Here is a 14,816-nt window from a genome sequence, read left to right on the forward strand (position 1 = left end):
ACGTTTTCTGCTCAAGAAGTTTCCTGGTTAGCTCTGGCAGGAACACAGGGTGACTTCCCGAGTGATCAAAACCCACATGGAAAGCCAAGAAAATCATAGAATAGTTAAGGTTGAAAACACCTTTAAAATCACCTGTCCAGCCAGTAACACAGTTAGTAAAGGCTGCTGTACGCAAACCTTGTTTTATAAACCTGACCAAGTCACCACTGAACTCATTTATTGAGTCTAATAACTAGAGCAGGGTTTTTAACACCGGGTTCTGTCTCCACAGCACTGAGCACAATGTAACTGATAAAGGCCCACACTGCCTTTATTAAATTATATGACTCTACTTAATTTTAATTAATCCACATGCTTGTATAACTTTTAAATAATGCTTCAACTTTCAATTTTTCCATCATATCAATCATGCCTAATTAGCTTATTCTACTTTGGGCAGTATTTTAAAAATATTATCCCTACTGTAGCTGATTAAATATCTTTTAACCAGGATATTTTGATACTGGCTGATTGATAGTCTTACTAGTGTTTGTATTTCAGACGTCAGCATCCTGGAAGTTATGGACTGATACAGAGATAGGGCTCTCCTCTGTGTGTCTGATCTCGAAGGGGATCTGATTTTCAGAGAAAATCAGTGTTGGAACATTTTTAAAGTGTAGGTGACTTTCTTCTAGTACTGCTTAACACAGTCCTGTGACACTAAAGGTGAGTGGGATCCATCACCCTGGGGGATAGGGCTACATCATGCATTAGATTTTCACACATGTTTAGGACACATTTCAGGTGCCAAAGCACCTGCCTGGTGCCAGTTTCCATTCTGGAATATTCTGCATGCCTGCAAGCTGCAATGAGTGCCCTACAGATCCCATGCTGTGCCTGAAATAAATTCCTCTGCAGATGCCTGAGCTACCTCACAGTGTGTAAATGGCCCAAGTCACAGAGGGAACTCCCAACTCCAGTGCCTATATTTATTTAGGCAGAGAAGTTTTGTCATGTATTATTCTGAATATATGAAAATAAAATAAAATAACTGTGCATCACATTGAGGAGACGCGACATGACTCCAAAGAACTCTGCTGAAATATCCACATATGGTCTGTTGCATGATACTTTATTTGTCCCAGAAGAATTCAGATGATAGATGATGGCTGGGGTTTGAACTTGTGCATCAGGAAGGCCACTTGGAATACAAAGGGGGCAGGCAGTCTGTGTGTTGTGAAACTACCCATGCTAGAGAGGCTGGAGTGGAGGAACGGCTTTCAGTGCCATCGGAATGATGGCATTGCTGTGGAAACGAGGCCCTTGTTTATAGCCCTGTCTGCAGTTCGTGAAGCCAGTTCAGAAATAGGGGTTATATATATTAATATATTGATATGATATGATATGATATATAACATAACATAACATAACATAACATAACATAACATAACATAACATAACATAACATAATAATATTATATTATAATATAACATTATAATACAATATTATTATATTATATATAACCCTGATGAGGTTAAGGCAGGGCAGCCAGAGGTGCCTGTATATATATATATATATATATATATATATACATTTATACATAAATATATAAACATATATGTTTATATAATCATATATAAATATATAAACATAAGCACAAATATAACTATAACTATATAACTATAACTATAGCTATAACTATAAATAATATAAATAATATAAATAATATAAATAATATAAATAATATAAATAATATAATATAATATAATATAATATAATATAATATAATATAATATAATATAATATAATTGTATTATATAACCCTGATGGGGTTAAGGCAGGGCAGCCAGAGGTGCCTATATATATATCTATATTTATATACATATATAAACATATATATTTATATATTTGTATATTTATATATTTATATATAAATATATAAGCATAAGCACAAATATAAATATATAAAAATGATGTATATAATATAATGCATAGAATATATTATATATTTATATATTTATATAGAATCTACACATATTATATTATATTATATTATATTATATTATATTATATTATATTATATTATATTATATTATATTATATTATATTATATTATATTATATTATATTATATTATATTATATTATATTATATTATATTATATTATATTATATTATATTATATTATGTCACCGCGGCAGCCTGGCTGTGCGAGGCTCTGTTTGTGTCTGTACAACATGGGCAAGGTCTTATCACCCGAGCGAGACTTAACTGTTGGAGGAAAAAGGAATTTTGGCCGGTACCCACTGTAAATTGTTTTGTTTTGTTTCTGTAGGCAAACCAGAGGGAGAGGTGGAGTCTGAAGAAGTGACGTTCTGTCTTGTGTGCTTTGGACGTGGTGCCTGAAGAAAACAGTCTTTCAGGTGACACATCTTAAAAAACATTTTTTTTTAATGCAGGCTCTTAGAAACCAGCAGTCAGCTTTTGAAAATAAAGGGTTTAGCATTAGACTCTAGAAGCTGATCCTCTTTCGTAAAGGCATTGATGAAAAAAATCTCCAATACAGAAAGGAAGCGCAGACCCTGTGATGGCAGAATTATTCATCCTCAGAATCCCTCTTATTATTTATATATTTATTTATTTATGATGAATTTATAGTTTATGTAGTAATTATTTATATGTTGTTTGTTATTTTATTTAATTATTTATATTTTATGTATATAAATATAAATGTATATTTATTTACATACATTATGTATATATAGATGTTTTATATTTATTTATTATGCATTTATAGTTAATTTAGGCATTATTTACATGTTTTTTGTTGCTTATTTATTTAACTATCTAGACATATTATTATAATATATTATATATATTATATAATTATTAATATATTGTTTTGTTAATATATAATTATTAATATGTTGTTTGTTGCTTATTTATTTAACTATCTAGATATAGAATTATTATATTATTATATATTATATAATTATTAATACAATTTTATGTTTTATATTTATTTATTATGCATTTGTACTTTATTTAGGCATTATTTATGTGTTGTCTTTTGCTTATTTATTTAATTATCTGTGTATATATTTATGTATATATAGATGTTTTATATTTATTTATTATGCATTTATAGTTTATTTAGGCATTATTTACGTGTTGTTTGTTGCTTATTTATTTAATGATATATTTATATATTTATATATATTTATTTATTTATAATATAATTAATATATTATATTTATTTATTATGCATTCATAGTTTACTTAGGCATTATTTACGTGCTGTTTATTTGTTGCTTATTTAGTTAATTATTTATATATATTTATTTTTATGTATCTATTTATATGTTTTCTATTTATTTATTATGCATTTATATTTTATTTAGGCATTATTTACGTGTTGTTTGTTGTTTATTTCTCTATTTATTTATTGTTACGGTTCTCTCTGCAGGAGATATGAGAGTTGCCCCGTGTCTCTGGAGAGCCGTGTGATGATGAGTCCCTCATTTCCCCGCCGGTTTTGTGCTCAGTGCCCTCTGGAGGTCTTGGACACGCAGTGACCGGAGCCTGAGCTCTTCAGGGCTCCTTGCATCAAAAGTTCTCCTCCTTTCTTTTTTTTTTTTTCGCCTTTGGGAGAGATATTCTAGCCGACCTAAACACAGTTAAATCAGCTTTTTGTTTGAGTCAGAATTACGACAGATGAGTTACTCAGAAAAGGTAAAAAATAATTCAAAACTTCATCTGAATTGCCAGACAGCCAAACTAAATCTGTTTCATATTTAGAAGCTTTGATTAGCTTTATCAAGGTATCCAAGTGTGTTTCCTACTAATGTTTCTGTTTTCTCCCTAGTTCTCGTTGGGGCTAAAGGGAAAAATAATGCTAAAATACCCCTGGAGCCTCTTCTTGCAAGATATATCAGAGATCTCAGGGGAAGCCTGTTATCCTTATTCTTCCAGCCAAGTTCTGTAGCCAGAGGAACTCTGGATAACTTCAGTAACTATAGTAACTTTTGGGTGCTCATCTCGTTTTCTTGTAATCTGTAAATTCTCCACTTTTGTCCACTTCTTCCCCTAAGTGTATCAGTTAAAATAAATAGCTGCAGTTGCCCTGACCAGCATGTTGTCTTCATTCAAGATTTGTATGAAAAATTTGGACTTGAAGAAGCAAAATTTGGTATTTCATTATTATTATTAATAATATTGGGTTCTGACGTGGAGTTTTGCCTCTGAAAAGCATTTAGAAATGGAGGTTTTTTGACTCTTGATACACTTATTTTGCTGCTAGTGTAGCAGGTGTTTTTCTTAACCATTTTTTAAGGAGAAATCCTAAGTTTAGAGGAAATGAACACTCAATTATTTAAATTTCCTGAGATTAGAGGAAGAACACTTTGCCAAACAATGCCTCTTCACTTCAAAACCTCTCCCCATAAATTATGTTAGGGGATCTTATTAAAAGTCTTTAAAAATTTCCTATTAAAAATGGTTGATTGCAGTCCAGACCATCACAGCTTTTGTGCTTTCAGTGAAATGCCACAGCTGTCGCAAAGAAATATATTGTGAGACAAAAGGTTTTGTTTCCTTAGCCATAAATTATTTTTGTGATATCTGAAGTAAGATAAAACTTTCACTTATGTTTGAGTGAAGGAAGATTCCAGTGATAACTTGTTCACAATCTATAAAAAGAATATAAGAATGTAGATCTAGATAGCAAATTAGAATCAGACTTCCTTTTTGTTTGAGGAAAGCAATTATTTCTGAAGTCAGTGAAGATTATAACCAGGGATAATAGCATAACTTTGCAAAGCACTGTGCCTTTATCTCAGTAGAACCTGAAGTTTAGGCTTTCAAGTCTGACCTTTGAGAGCTCTACAACAGAAACCTTTAGTGTTGGGCAGTTTTTGAACCAAAGTTAAACAATAGGAAGTCGTCTGTTTACTAATTATATTATATTATATTATATTATATTATATTATATTATATTATATTATATTATATTATATTATATTATATTATATTATATTATATTATATTATATTATGCTATAACTGTAATACATTGCATTACATTACAATAAAACAAATAAATCGACCTTTTTTGTACTTAAGGAAGCATCAAAAAATCAGATTTGACCAACTTTGTTTTTCTATTACAAATGAATTTTTCGCTGTGAGATTCTGCAGGAACCTACAGGGAACAGGCTGTGAAGTATTTGCTGTCAGGACTGAATTCTGTGTTCACCCAGTCGAGGAGTAGAAGCATATTCCAGGTATGACCTGTGAAAGTAATGAAAATATGAAATTACAGCACGTATACTAAAAATTATTTGTCCAAATATTTTGCCAAGTAAATTTGAACAAAACATATTTTAGGATATTCACAATTTGCTCATCCATCATTGTCTTATGGATAAAGGTCAAATTTCTCAGCCTCCTCCCCTGCTCGTTATAGAGATTACTGAATAAAGAAATACAGGACAGGTGTTAGAACTCAGAATTGGAGACATTTTAGGTTACATATGGGAAAAACCAATGTGCTTATTCTAATTATCAATAACATTGATAACTAAGCCAGTTCTCCTTACCCGGTGGCATCTCAAGGGTTTACTGGAATTTGTTTATTTGTGTATTTAAATCGGGAGTGTACAAAACAGAAATGCAAGATGGCCTTTTCTTCTGTTGTGCAAAGAGAAGTGGAGTACACAGCCTTGATCCTTTAGTAAGATTCATTACTGTGGCCCTCTACTTTTTTCCTTCTAATTGATTTTTCTTATAAATCAAAATTCATTTACATAATGCTTTTTTCATGTGCTATGCATTCTTTGGGTCACTTAGATTGAAAGAACTATCAAGATAAATAGAAATCAAAATAATCAGCACTTGGGAATGATTTTCTTTGTGAGGGTGAAGAAATCTATTCCATATCCCACATACCTGGGGCAGGGACAGCTATTTGGGGGATCAGGAGTTGTGTGGATGAGATGCCTGGAGCACACAATTCCATACTGCTCCAGCCATTGCCAAAGGGTGTGTGGGGCATGTGGAGGTCAGGGGGGAGCACCTAAAACCTCTGTACCCTTGTAGGGTCTAGCTCTGTGTTCTCACTCATGCTGAATGGCCTTTTCCAAGTAATCCCACTGATGTCAGAGAGACTTTTCTGTAATAAAATGCTGTCTGACAAGAATATGGATATCAGAATCTGGCCCTGCTTTTACTAATTCCATTTTAATGAATACTTAAATGGAATTGTTATTAAAAAAGTCTATTTCCTAATATTCAATAAATCAAAACTATAAAATCAGCTTGCCAGTTGTTGCCACTCCAGTCAAAGCCATTTTCTCTTGTATTGAAAATAATGGTACATACTGTCTCCATTCAGGAGGGATTAATTGTAATACTTTTATCTGCTTCATAAGATTTATTTCTAATAATGAAGAGCAGAGAAAAGTAGGGGAGCTTTAAACTTTTATTGTTTTTATTAAAGAACCATATATTCATGAGATGTTCCACAAACACGGAATTCACTTAATAGAGGCCTGTTTCATGAATGAGCAACTTCAAACCAGAGTTTTAAAAAAGCTTTGTTCATTTCTCTGATCAAATCCATTTAATTTTATAAGAAGGAGCCTTGGGCACCAGGTGATAATGCAGAGATACACATGAGAACCTGCTAAGGTTTTGTAGGCTTTTCATCTGATGAAGATTGTTGCAGCAGTGTTGAGTTGTGCTGCTGGGGAAGCCACGGGAGATCAGCAGTAAAACAAAGCTGGGTCTCCACAGGGTAAAAGTTTTGGGTTTGAGGTGGTTTCTCCCTACAGATGGAAGAGGACTGATCTGCTGAACTTCCATGGTGACATCCACACCGAGGAGCAGGAGGTATGCTTACGATGCTGTTTGACTTCAGTGCACATTAAGCAAATAAAAACCAAAAGCAGTGAAAGGAGGGCAAAAAAGGAACTGAATTCACTTAAATCAATGATAAACACACTGCTGTATTAAAGCCTGGCAGAAAAATTCCAGAGTATTATTTCCTTGGAATTTGCTAACTCTTTGATATCCAAATGTTTCACAAGGGTGGGGTGTATTCAGTTCCCTCAAGATGTTCTTCTAGACATCAGGCCAGTTTTGTGATTTTATCCCTTTCCACATGCCAGGTTTCCAGAGTCTCTAGCTTTGATGCAGTCCTGGTGACACCCTGATGTGGGGCTAAGGATGCCAGCTCCTCCATTGCTCTGCAGCAGCCTGCCAGCTTGTTTTTATAAATTATGCATCTTCTCTAACCATAAATATTGTTCCTAAAAGGGATACTGAAATGAAGATAATATGACTTTTCAGTAATAGCTCTTCTAATGTCAGCCATTCTGTTTAAACTGTTCAATTTTCAACAGAATTAAAGATCTATGCAGTATATTCTACCTCCTGCAGACTGCAGTTGTTAAAAGAAAATAAATCACTTAAACAGGGTCATGAGCAACAAAGGCCAATGTGGGTTCAAAGTTTACAGGTCTCTGCATTTATCAGGTAGAAATATGCTACATTTCACTATTTCATAAAATATCCTTTTATGAAAAAGCCATCAATCTTTGCATGGCCTACTAAAACTGATTTCTCAAATGAAAGAAATGAATGATGACACCAAATCAAAAAATCGTTTATGGGTTTATATTTTTGCAAGACCACCATGACTTTCACATACGTTTTCAATTTTGGTAAGGATGTGATTATCATGTGGGTATGTTTTACTCCCACCATTTGTACTAAGGGATCTGTCAGAACTGTGTACCCTTCCTTGAGCAGTTCAGGATTTGTTCAGATTTTTTCATTAATCTATAGTGGTTTTTATCCAGTGATTGTTATCATTTCTGTACATTATCCACAGGTTTTATGGGTTATATATAGATATATATAAAATCACATCTATCATGGGCGAGCTCACATTTTAACTAAGACTGCATTTAAATGACACTGTTATTTCTCAGAGGTTTCTAACATTTCTGTGGAATGATTTTTGCATGATTTCTGATGCACACTCTACAAAACATCATCTTCATTACAGATTTTTAGTTATCCTTCTGGTCTTTCCTTATCTTTGCTATGCTTCCTCCAGGAGTCTCCAAGCTCTTTAACCAAAAGGACAATTTAGATACTTGAAAACATTTATATTTCAGATATTGTAGTACTACAATGTGGTGGTTTGGGGCAGGAACAATACAAGAAATTATTTCTCATCTGGTAATGACAATACAGCAACCAAAATGCTGCACTGGAATAAAGAAAATTGATTTCTGTTTTGGGTAAATGCTGTGGTCTCCCTTTGGGTCTGCACAGAGCAAATGAGCTTTGGCCTTTCCAGGTCTCCAGTGAAAACAAACACAAATAAATGAATAGGATTTATTAAGTATCAGTCTCATAAGAAGAAGAATGCATGGGGAAGTTAGTCCAAACTTTTGTGAAAGAACTTGGGTTTTTAAGGGGAGAATTTTGTTCCTTTTGTATGGAGTTCATTTGGGGAAAAAAATGTCATTCTCACACTGTTTTTGGGCATTTCACTTTTTCCAGTTTATTTAGGAATTATCTTTTTTTAACCATCTCAACCAACCTCACATACAGAGAGAACAAAAAGCATCTTTCAGTGAGCACTTTGCATTACAAAGCAAACATTGTCCCAAAACAAAATCTGTCCTGTCTGATTAGACCAAAAGGTAAACAAAACGTGACCTTAGAGAAAATGTTGCTGTTAGAGCAGGCAAGATAGGAAGTTCTGGATTTTTTTTTAATGAATTTCAGAAGAAATGTACTTACAAGAAATTTCAGGGCTTCTGTCAATGTGCTCCTCAAAGCATCCTGAAAAAACATCACAAAATTCTGTAACAGCTCCCTCAGGTGCCAGAATAATGCCCCCAAATCCACAAACTGGCTCAGGAGAGCTCAGTGTGCTTTGCCTTCACATCTCAGTACAGAACTCAATGGTTCTTGCAGTCAAGGGCCCGTGGCTGATTCATGCATTAAAAATGCTCCAAGTAGCTGGAAGAATCTGAGGCCATGTGCATAAAATGTAAAGAGCTCATAACCCTGCTGGAGAAGTTGTTCATCACTTAATGGATTCTCTACCTGAGGAAAAGCAGATCAAGAGCTCAGCAGCTTCAGGTGTCAAAAAGGCAGTTTCCATTCGAAGTGGAATGGAAGCATTATCTTAAAAGTATCTTAGAAGCACTTTTCCTCCCTTTGACCCATATAAAATCCGTGGAAACCTTATTAAAAGCCCAAGATATAGCAATATTTTTTCAAATGGCTAAGATAGTCAAATTCCATTCTGGTGACCGTCTCCACTGTAAACACTGTGTGTAATCTTAAATTTGATGAGGAAATCTCCAAAGAAAACTTTATTAATGTGTTCTGTAAGTGCCTGCAGTTTTGCAAGTGCATTAGGATGGTCACACAGGAGTGTGTCATGATGTGTCATGTAGTTTGGTATGCTGCATCTGATCCTGACTGGTGGGGGATCACTTGGAGGATGATGGATGGAGCTCCAAAGCAGCCTGTCAGAACAGCTTGTCCAGGGAAGGCAGGGGAAGAGGAGTGGAAAGGTTCTTCATTGTCTCTTCTCAGCCACTGTTTGACATGCCATGAAATGTAAGCATAATTTCCTTCTCTAATAGAACATTGAATGTTTTTATAATCTGTCATTGATTACTAAAGTGTAATCATAAGAGGTCTGTAGCTGACCCATTGAATCACACTGTTTTTATGGTGTTTCCAATTACAATTTTATTAAAGAGTGAAAGATGTTCTGTGAGGACTATTGAGAGACATCCATTCCAAAATGAGTGGGAAGCTTGTCTTTGCAATGTTTTAAATTCCATTTCCAAGCCTAGTAAAGCCAGGGATTCCACCAGTTAATTATGTGCTGTTACACTTCAGTTCCATCAGAAATCAGGTACAACACAGACTAATACTGAGTGCCTGTTTTCTCCATATATTTCCCTGTTAGATGTACCTCTGCTGAACACCCCCTTGATCAACAATGGTTCTCTTCATGGCTGTCTCTGCTCATGTAGAGATCTTTTCAGACTTCCAGTCATTTCTCTGTAGCTCTGCCCTTCTTTGTGCTGAAGGCCCCAGAAGTTGTCTCAAGGTACCACAAGTACAGTGTGCTACTATTGTATGAAATACAGGATCTCTGAACCTGAATCAGCCCTAAACCAGGGCAGCTTTCTGCTGCTGAAGAATCCACCTCTCACCAGGAGCTACGCTCCCGTTGTTATTCTCCCTTGCTCTTTAATTCTAAAAGCACAGTGATACGTGATATGTATTTCTCCTGCTCTGTCCTTAAGGACATACTAATGTGCTGCTGGGTTGGAAATACTTTCTTTAAAAGTACTCAAATGCTGGAAAGCTATTTTTTCAGGATAGCTGCAATTTGAGAACATCTTTTCTTAGGGAAAAGAACAGTTCAGAAACTTCTTAACCATTTAAATGCACTGCGAGGTTTGTAATTAATGTAAATATATTTATATTTATATTTATACTTATATTAATTACAATATAATTATATGATCCATGTATTTTAAAGAAATATTGTATATTTTTTATTTTCACTTTCTGAAGAGTCGATTTTTGTGATAAATCTTATTTTTTTAAAGAGCTGTGTCTTGCTTACATGACTTGGGCATAGGCACTACTCTTTATATTATTCTTCTTTTTTTTTAAGTTCACTGTATCCTGTTGTCCTTCTTGCCTGAGAAATATCTTCAGGAAACCATGAGGATCATGGAATCAGGCAATCACAAAATCATCTTCAAGTAAGCTTTGCTTACTTGTTGCTGCTGCTGAACTTGATATTGTTCATAGCAAGGCTAGATGTTGAGGAGTGCTACTGGACAGTTTCAGTTTAGTTCCAATCGACATTTTCCTTTCAAATCTCATATTCCTGATATTAACTTGGCATTCTGAAAAGTGAGTCTTTTTCTGAATAGCCCTGGTCCGGGGTAATTTGCACTGATGAGTAACTTTGATGTAAATAGCACAGAGAGGGATGTTCTTAAAAACTCAGAACTCTGCACTCAAAGAGAGCTTTAATAGAGACAGCCTTAAAAAAAAAAAAAAAAAAAAAAAATCCCTCCAGTTAGCATTTGGCTGGGTTTTCTGTCAGTTGCCTGGTGTATTGGTGGGGTTCTACATTTGGTCTCCCACTTTCCAAATGATGAAGAAAACTGTGCTCAAAGAGCAGTTGTGGGGCTGTGCAGGTTCAGTCAGGCACGGCTTGGAGCAGGAGCCATCAGTTATGTCGCAGCGTGTGTTAGTTTTGTAAGTGTCGTGTGAAGGCTGACAGAGATCACATTTCTGTGTTTTGCTGCTGGGTCCAGCCCATAACCTCCAGAGGTAATGGATCTCTGCAGAACCTCTCTGGAGCAGGTCACCAAACAGTGCAGGATTTCAAGAGCTGATGCACTTTTATTGCTACAATATCCTTGTCATGGAGGTGATGGGGTTTGGGCTTTGGTTTCAGGTATCACTGTGCTTTTACATCTAAGGCTGAGCCCTTTTGGTAAGCTGGATACATTTATTTTTTTTAAGAGCTTTTTCTTCTGTTCTTAGAGATAAATTGCTTCTAAGTAATAGACTTCTGAGTGTACAGATTCATAAATGCTGTGCGGGCAGACTAAATGCTGTACTTGCAGAACAGCTGGATTCCAGCACTGGCAGTGCTGTAACAGAGGACTCCAGGTCTGAGAAACTCCTGTGAGAAGCATGAGGGATTTATCACAGCATGGCTCAATCACAAACTATATGAGTGTGTAGAAGAGAGTGACACCTACAACCAGCCACAGCCCTGGGCCAACCACAGACTGATCATGCTGTTGGCAAAGTTACATTTTCTCTGAAGGTATGTTGTAAGAACTGTGGTTGCTGCATTTTACTCTTGGAACTTACAAGTGCTTGCTAAATGGACTGGGTCTCTGACCACTGAAGACCCAATATAGCATTATAAAAAACAGAATAATCCAGCCAACTGGATGAAGTCCCCTAAAAAGTCAGTTTATTACAAAAAAAAAAAAAACCAAAAAACAACTCACATAGTTATTTTCCCCCATTTTTTAAAAAAGGAATAGAAGTCTAGGATTTACAGGGAAGTTTTGAAGTCCTGGAATGTGTGTTTTATTACATGTGTGTTCTGCAGTTCTTTATGCATGCATTTCTCTGTTCATTTCTGGTGCAGCAGAAGGCAAATCTAACCCCACTCTTGCAGCTACAGCAGTGCAATTCCAGTCTCACTAGTGATATTCATGTTCCCTCTGACAGCTGTGGGCTTTACATTTGCATGGCTGTTCTGGCATGATTTGGGAGTGATACCAGGCTTCACAGCAAGGCACTGTGCTAAGTAATCACAGGGTTCTTTAACCCCTGCATCAAATCCAACATCTCACCAATGACTCCTAATTTTCAGGCTTCCTCTGCTGTTTTTTTGCTTGGGTTTCCAGATGCAGAAGCTCTGTAATCCTGACAGATTTTTTTATTGTCATATCTGTACTTTGTTTGTTGCAAAGTGAAAGACCGAGCCCTCAAGGACTGTGTGCTGAGTGTACAAGTCTCCAGACTATTCAGTGGGAATATTCATGCATAGTTCTTTCACTGAGAATAAACATTTATGGTGGCACTGAAACACCTATGATAAGAGTTTTATCTGAAGTATGACAAAATTTGAAAGGTCAGGATCTGGACCCAAATACTTGGAAATACTTAAAGGTTATTTTTCTTTTGATTTTTTAAAAATATTTTTTGTTGAAAATAATGTTTTTTCCTGTGCAGTGTAGTAAGGTGAGGCCTATAAAAACTTGCTTCCCTATTTTCGTGTTAAATGTGCATGTTAAGGGTTTTTAATGGCACTGACACTATTTTATGTGTTCTTTAGAAAATAAGACATGAGGACTTTTAAAAGCTGTTGTTTTTCTTGACTTCACCTTCATTAATCTTATTTAGTTTCTGTAAGAGGCTATTTTGTGAGCTCCACCGATGGGTAATGTTTTCTTTTCCAAAGTTCATGATTCTTCTATTCAAATCACTAATTTTCACTGTTACACTCCAGTGCTTTAGTTCTTCCCAGGCCTCCAGGAATGAGTTTAATTAGCAATGCTGAATAAATTCTGAGACATGATTCATCTTTCTTGTCACTCCGATCTAACTAACGAAATTGCAATTTAAAGATGTGCTTGAAAGCCCTGTGAGAATAGCTTCTCCTGTTCAACTGGGAAAAGACTCAGATGTACATTTAGAAATGAGGATTTTACCTGGCTGCCTGTTTTCAATTTAGCTAAAAGATACAGGATTCAGTCATATGTCCTTGAAGTCTCTGGTATATTGTTTTAAAAATACTGAGCTATGAGCTATACTTGGCACATGCATTCCAAATTAAAGCTCTGCATTCAGGCTTTTTTTAGATGAAGTAATTGACTTGACAAATTTCAAAACTATCCTAGATTTAATATGATTTAATTTTTAATGGGATTTGATTTGTCTCCATATTTTTATGTTTTGAACTGAAAATACAGAAGGGAGAATGTCATTCTCCGGTGATCCTAAGTGTTGCAGTGCAGAGATTCAAGGTTTGCCATGTCCTTTTCTCTGAAGCAGGAGAAGGTGCATTTCTGAGACACAGTGGCACAAGGAGAAAATAGGGAGTTCACTCAGGAAAGTGATGTTTATATTTAAACCCTTGTTCCAGCATGTCCCAGCAGGCACTGCCAGCAGCACAGAGAGCAGCAGGATTTTGCCAGGCTCTATCTCCTTCTGTGCACAAGAATCAGCATTTTACACCATTAATGGATGATAGCTCTTCCTCCAAACACCTGTGGGAAGATTTAAATGTAGTCTTCCAGAATTTATAAAAGTGGATCAAAAGAGAAACTTGTCCTAGAAGAGCTGTAAAGCCAAATGAAACTGAACTGCCTAAATCTCAGGTTTAATCCTGAGACAACTTGCTCTACTCCAGCACATGGAGCACTGTGAATAAAAAATATGGATTGTTTAGCACCTTTCCTATGTAGGCACAAAGAATTTAAGAACCAATTGTGTCTGTAGCCAGTTCCCTGGATTTTGTCAGATTCAGACAGATCCTGAATGTTATTTTAATGTAACCTTAAAAGAACCCCCATGCTATTAATTTTGTATTTATTGCAGTTACACTGACCCTAATGAATTTTTTAAAATTAATTTGACAGATGTCACAAATATTTTCAATGCAGTTTAACATCATTAAATATAACCTTTCCTAGAAAAAAGGTTCTATGAAGTGAACTGGTGCTGGATTCTGGAAAGCCATGGGTGTCACAAAGGACTTAGAACACAAAAAGTTAGGGAGTAATGTTTATGGGGCAATTTTACAAGGTTTTCCCTCCCATGCCTCTTCAGTACATCTCACCTAGAAAGACAAGCTCTTCTAAAAGGGAATCTATATATTAGTTTAGCTTTTAAGTGTTGTGTATAGCTGTTTATGCCTTCAGAACCAAAATCAGTGACCTTAGGAACTTATTTTCAGATTTTAATTATTTTTTACTCTCTGTAAATTTGCTCACATGTAAAAGCTAACATGGCTAAAGGGAGCCTCTGAATAGGAAGGGTTATTCCACTTCCTTGGAGACATGATCTTGTTTTATGTTGCACCTGATGGACCTAGTTCTTCTTGGAAGAAGGACAAAGAATAAACCATAGTTCCTTACCTTGTATGTGAACCTGTGGAGCAGTGCAAACACACAGTTATAATCCAGGCCATCAGAAATACAAAATGAATGATTTGAGGACTGGATTCTACTGGATTCCAATACTTTAT

The sequence above is a fragment of the Melospiza georgiana genome, chromosome 6 (genome assembly GCF_028018845.1).
Source record: "Melospiza georgiana isolate bMelGeo1 chromosome 6, bMelGeo1.pri, whole genome shotgun sequence".
Classification (NCBI taxonomy): Eukaryota; Metazoa; Chordata; class Aves; order Passeriformes; family Passerellidae; genus Melospiza; species Melospiza georgiana.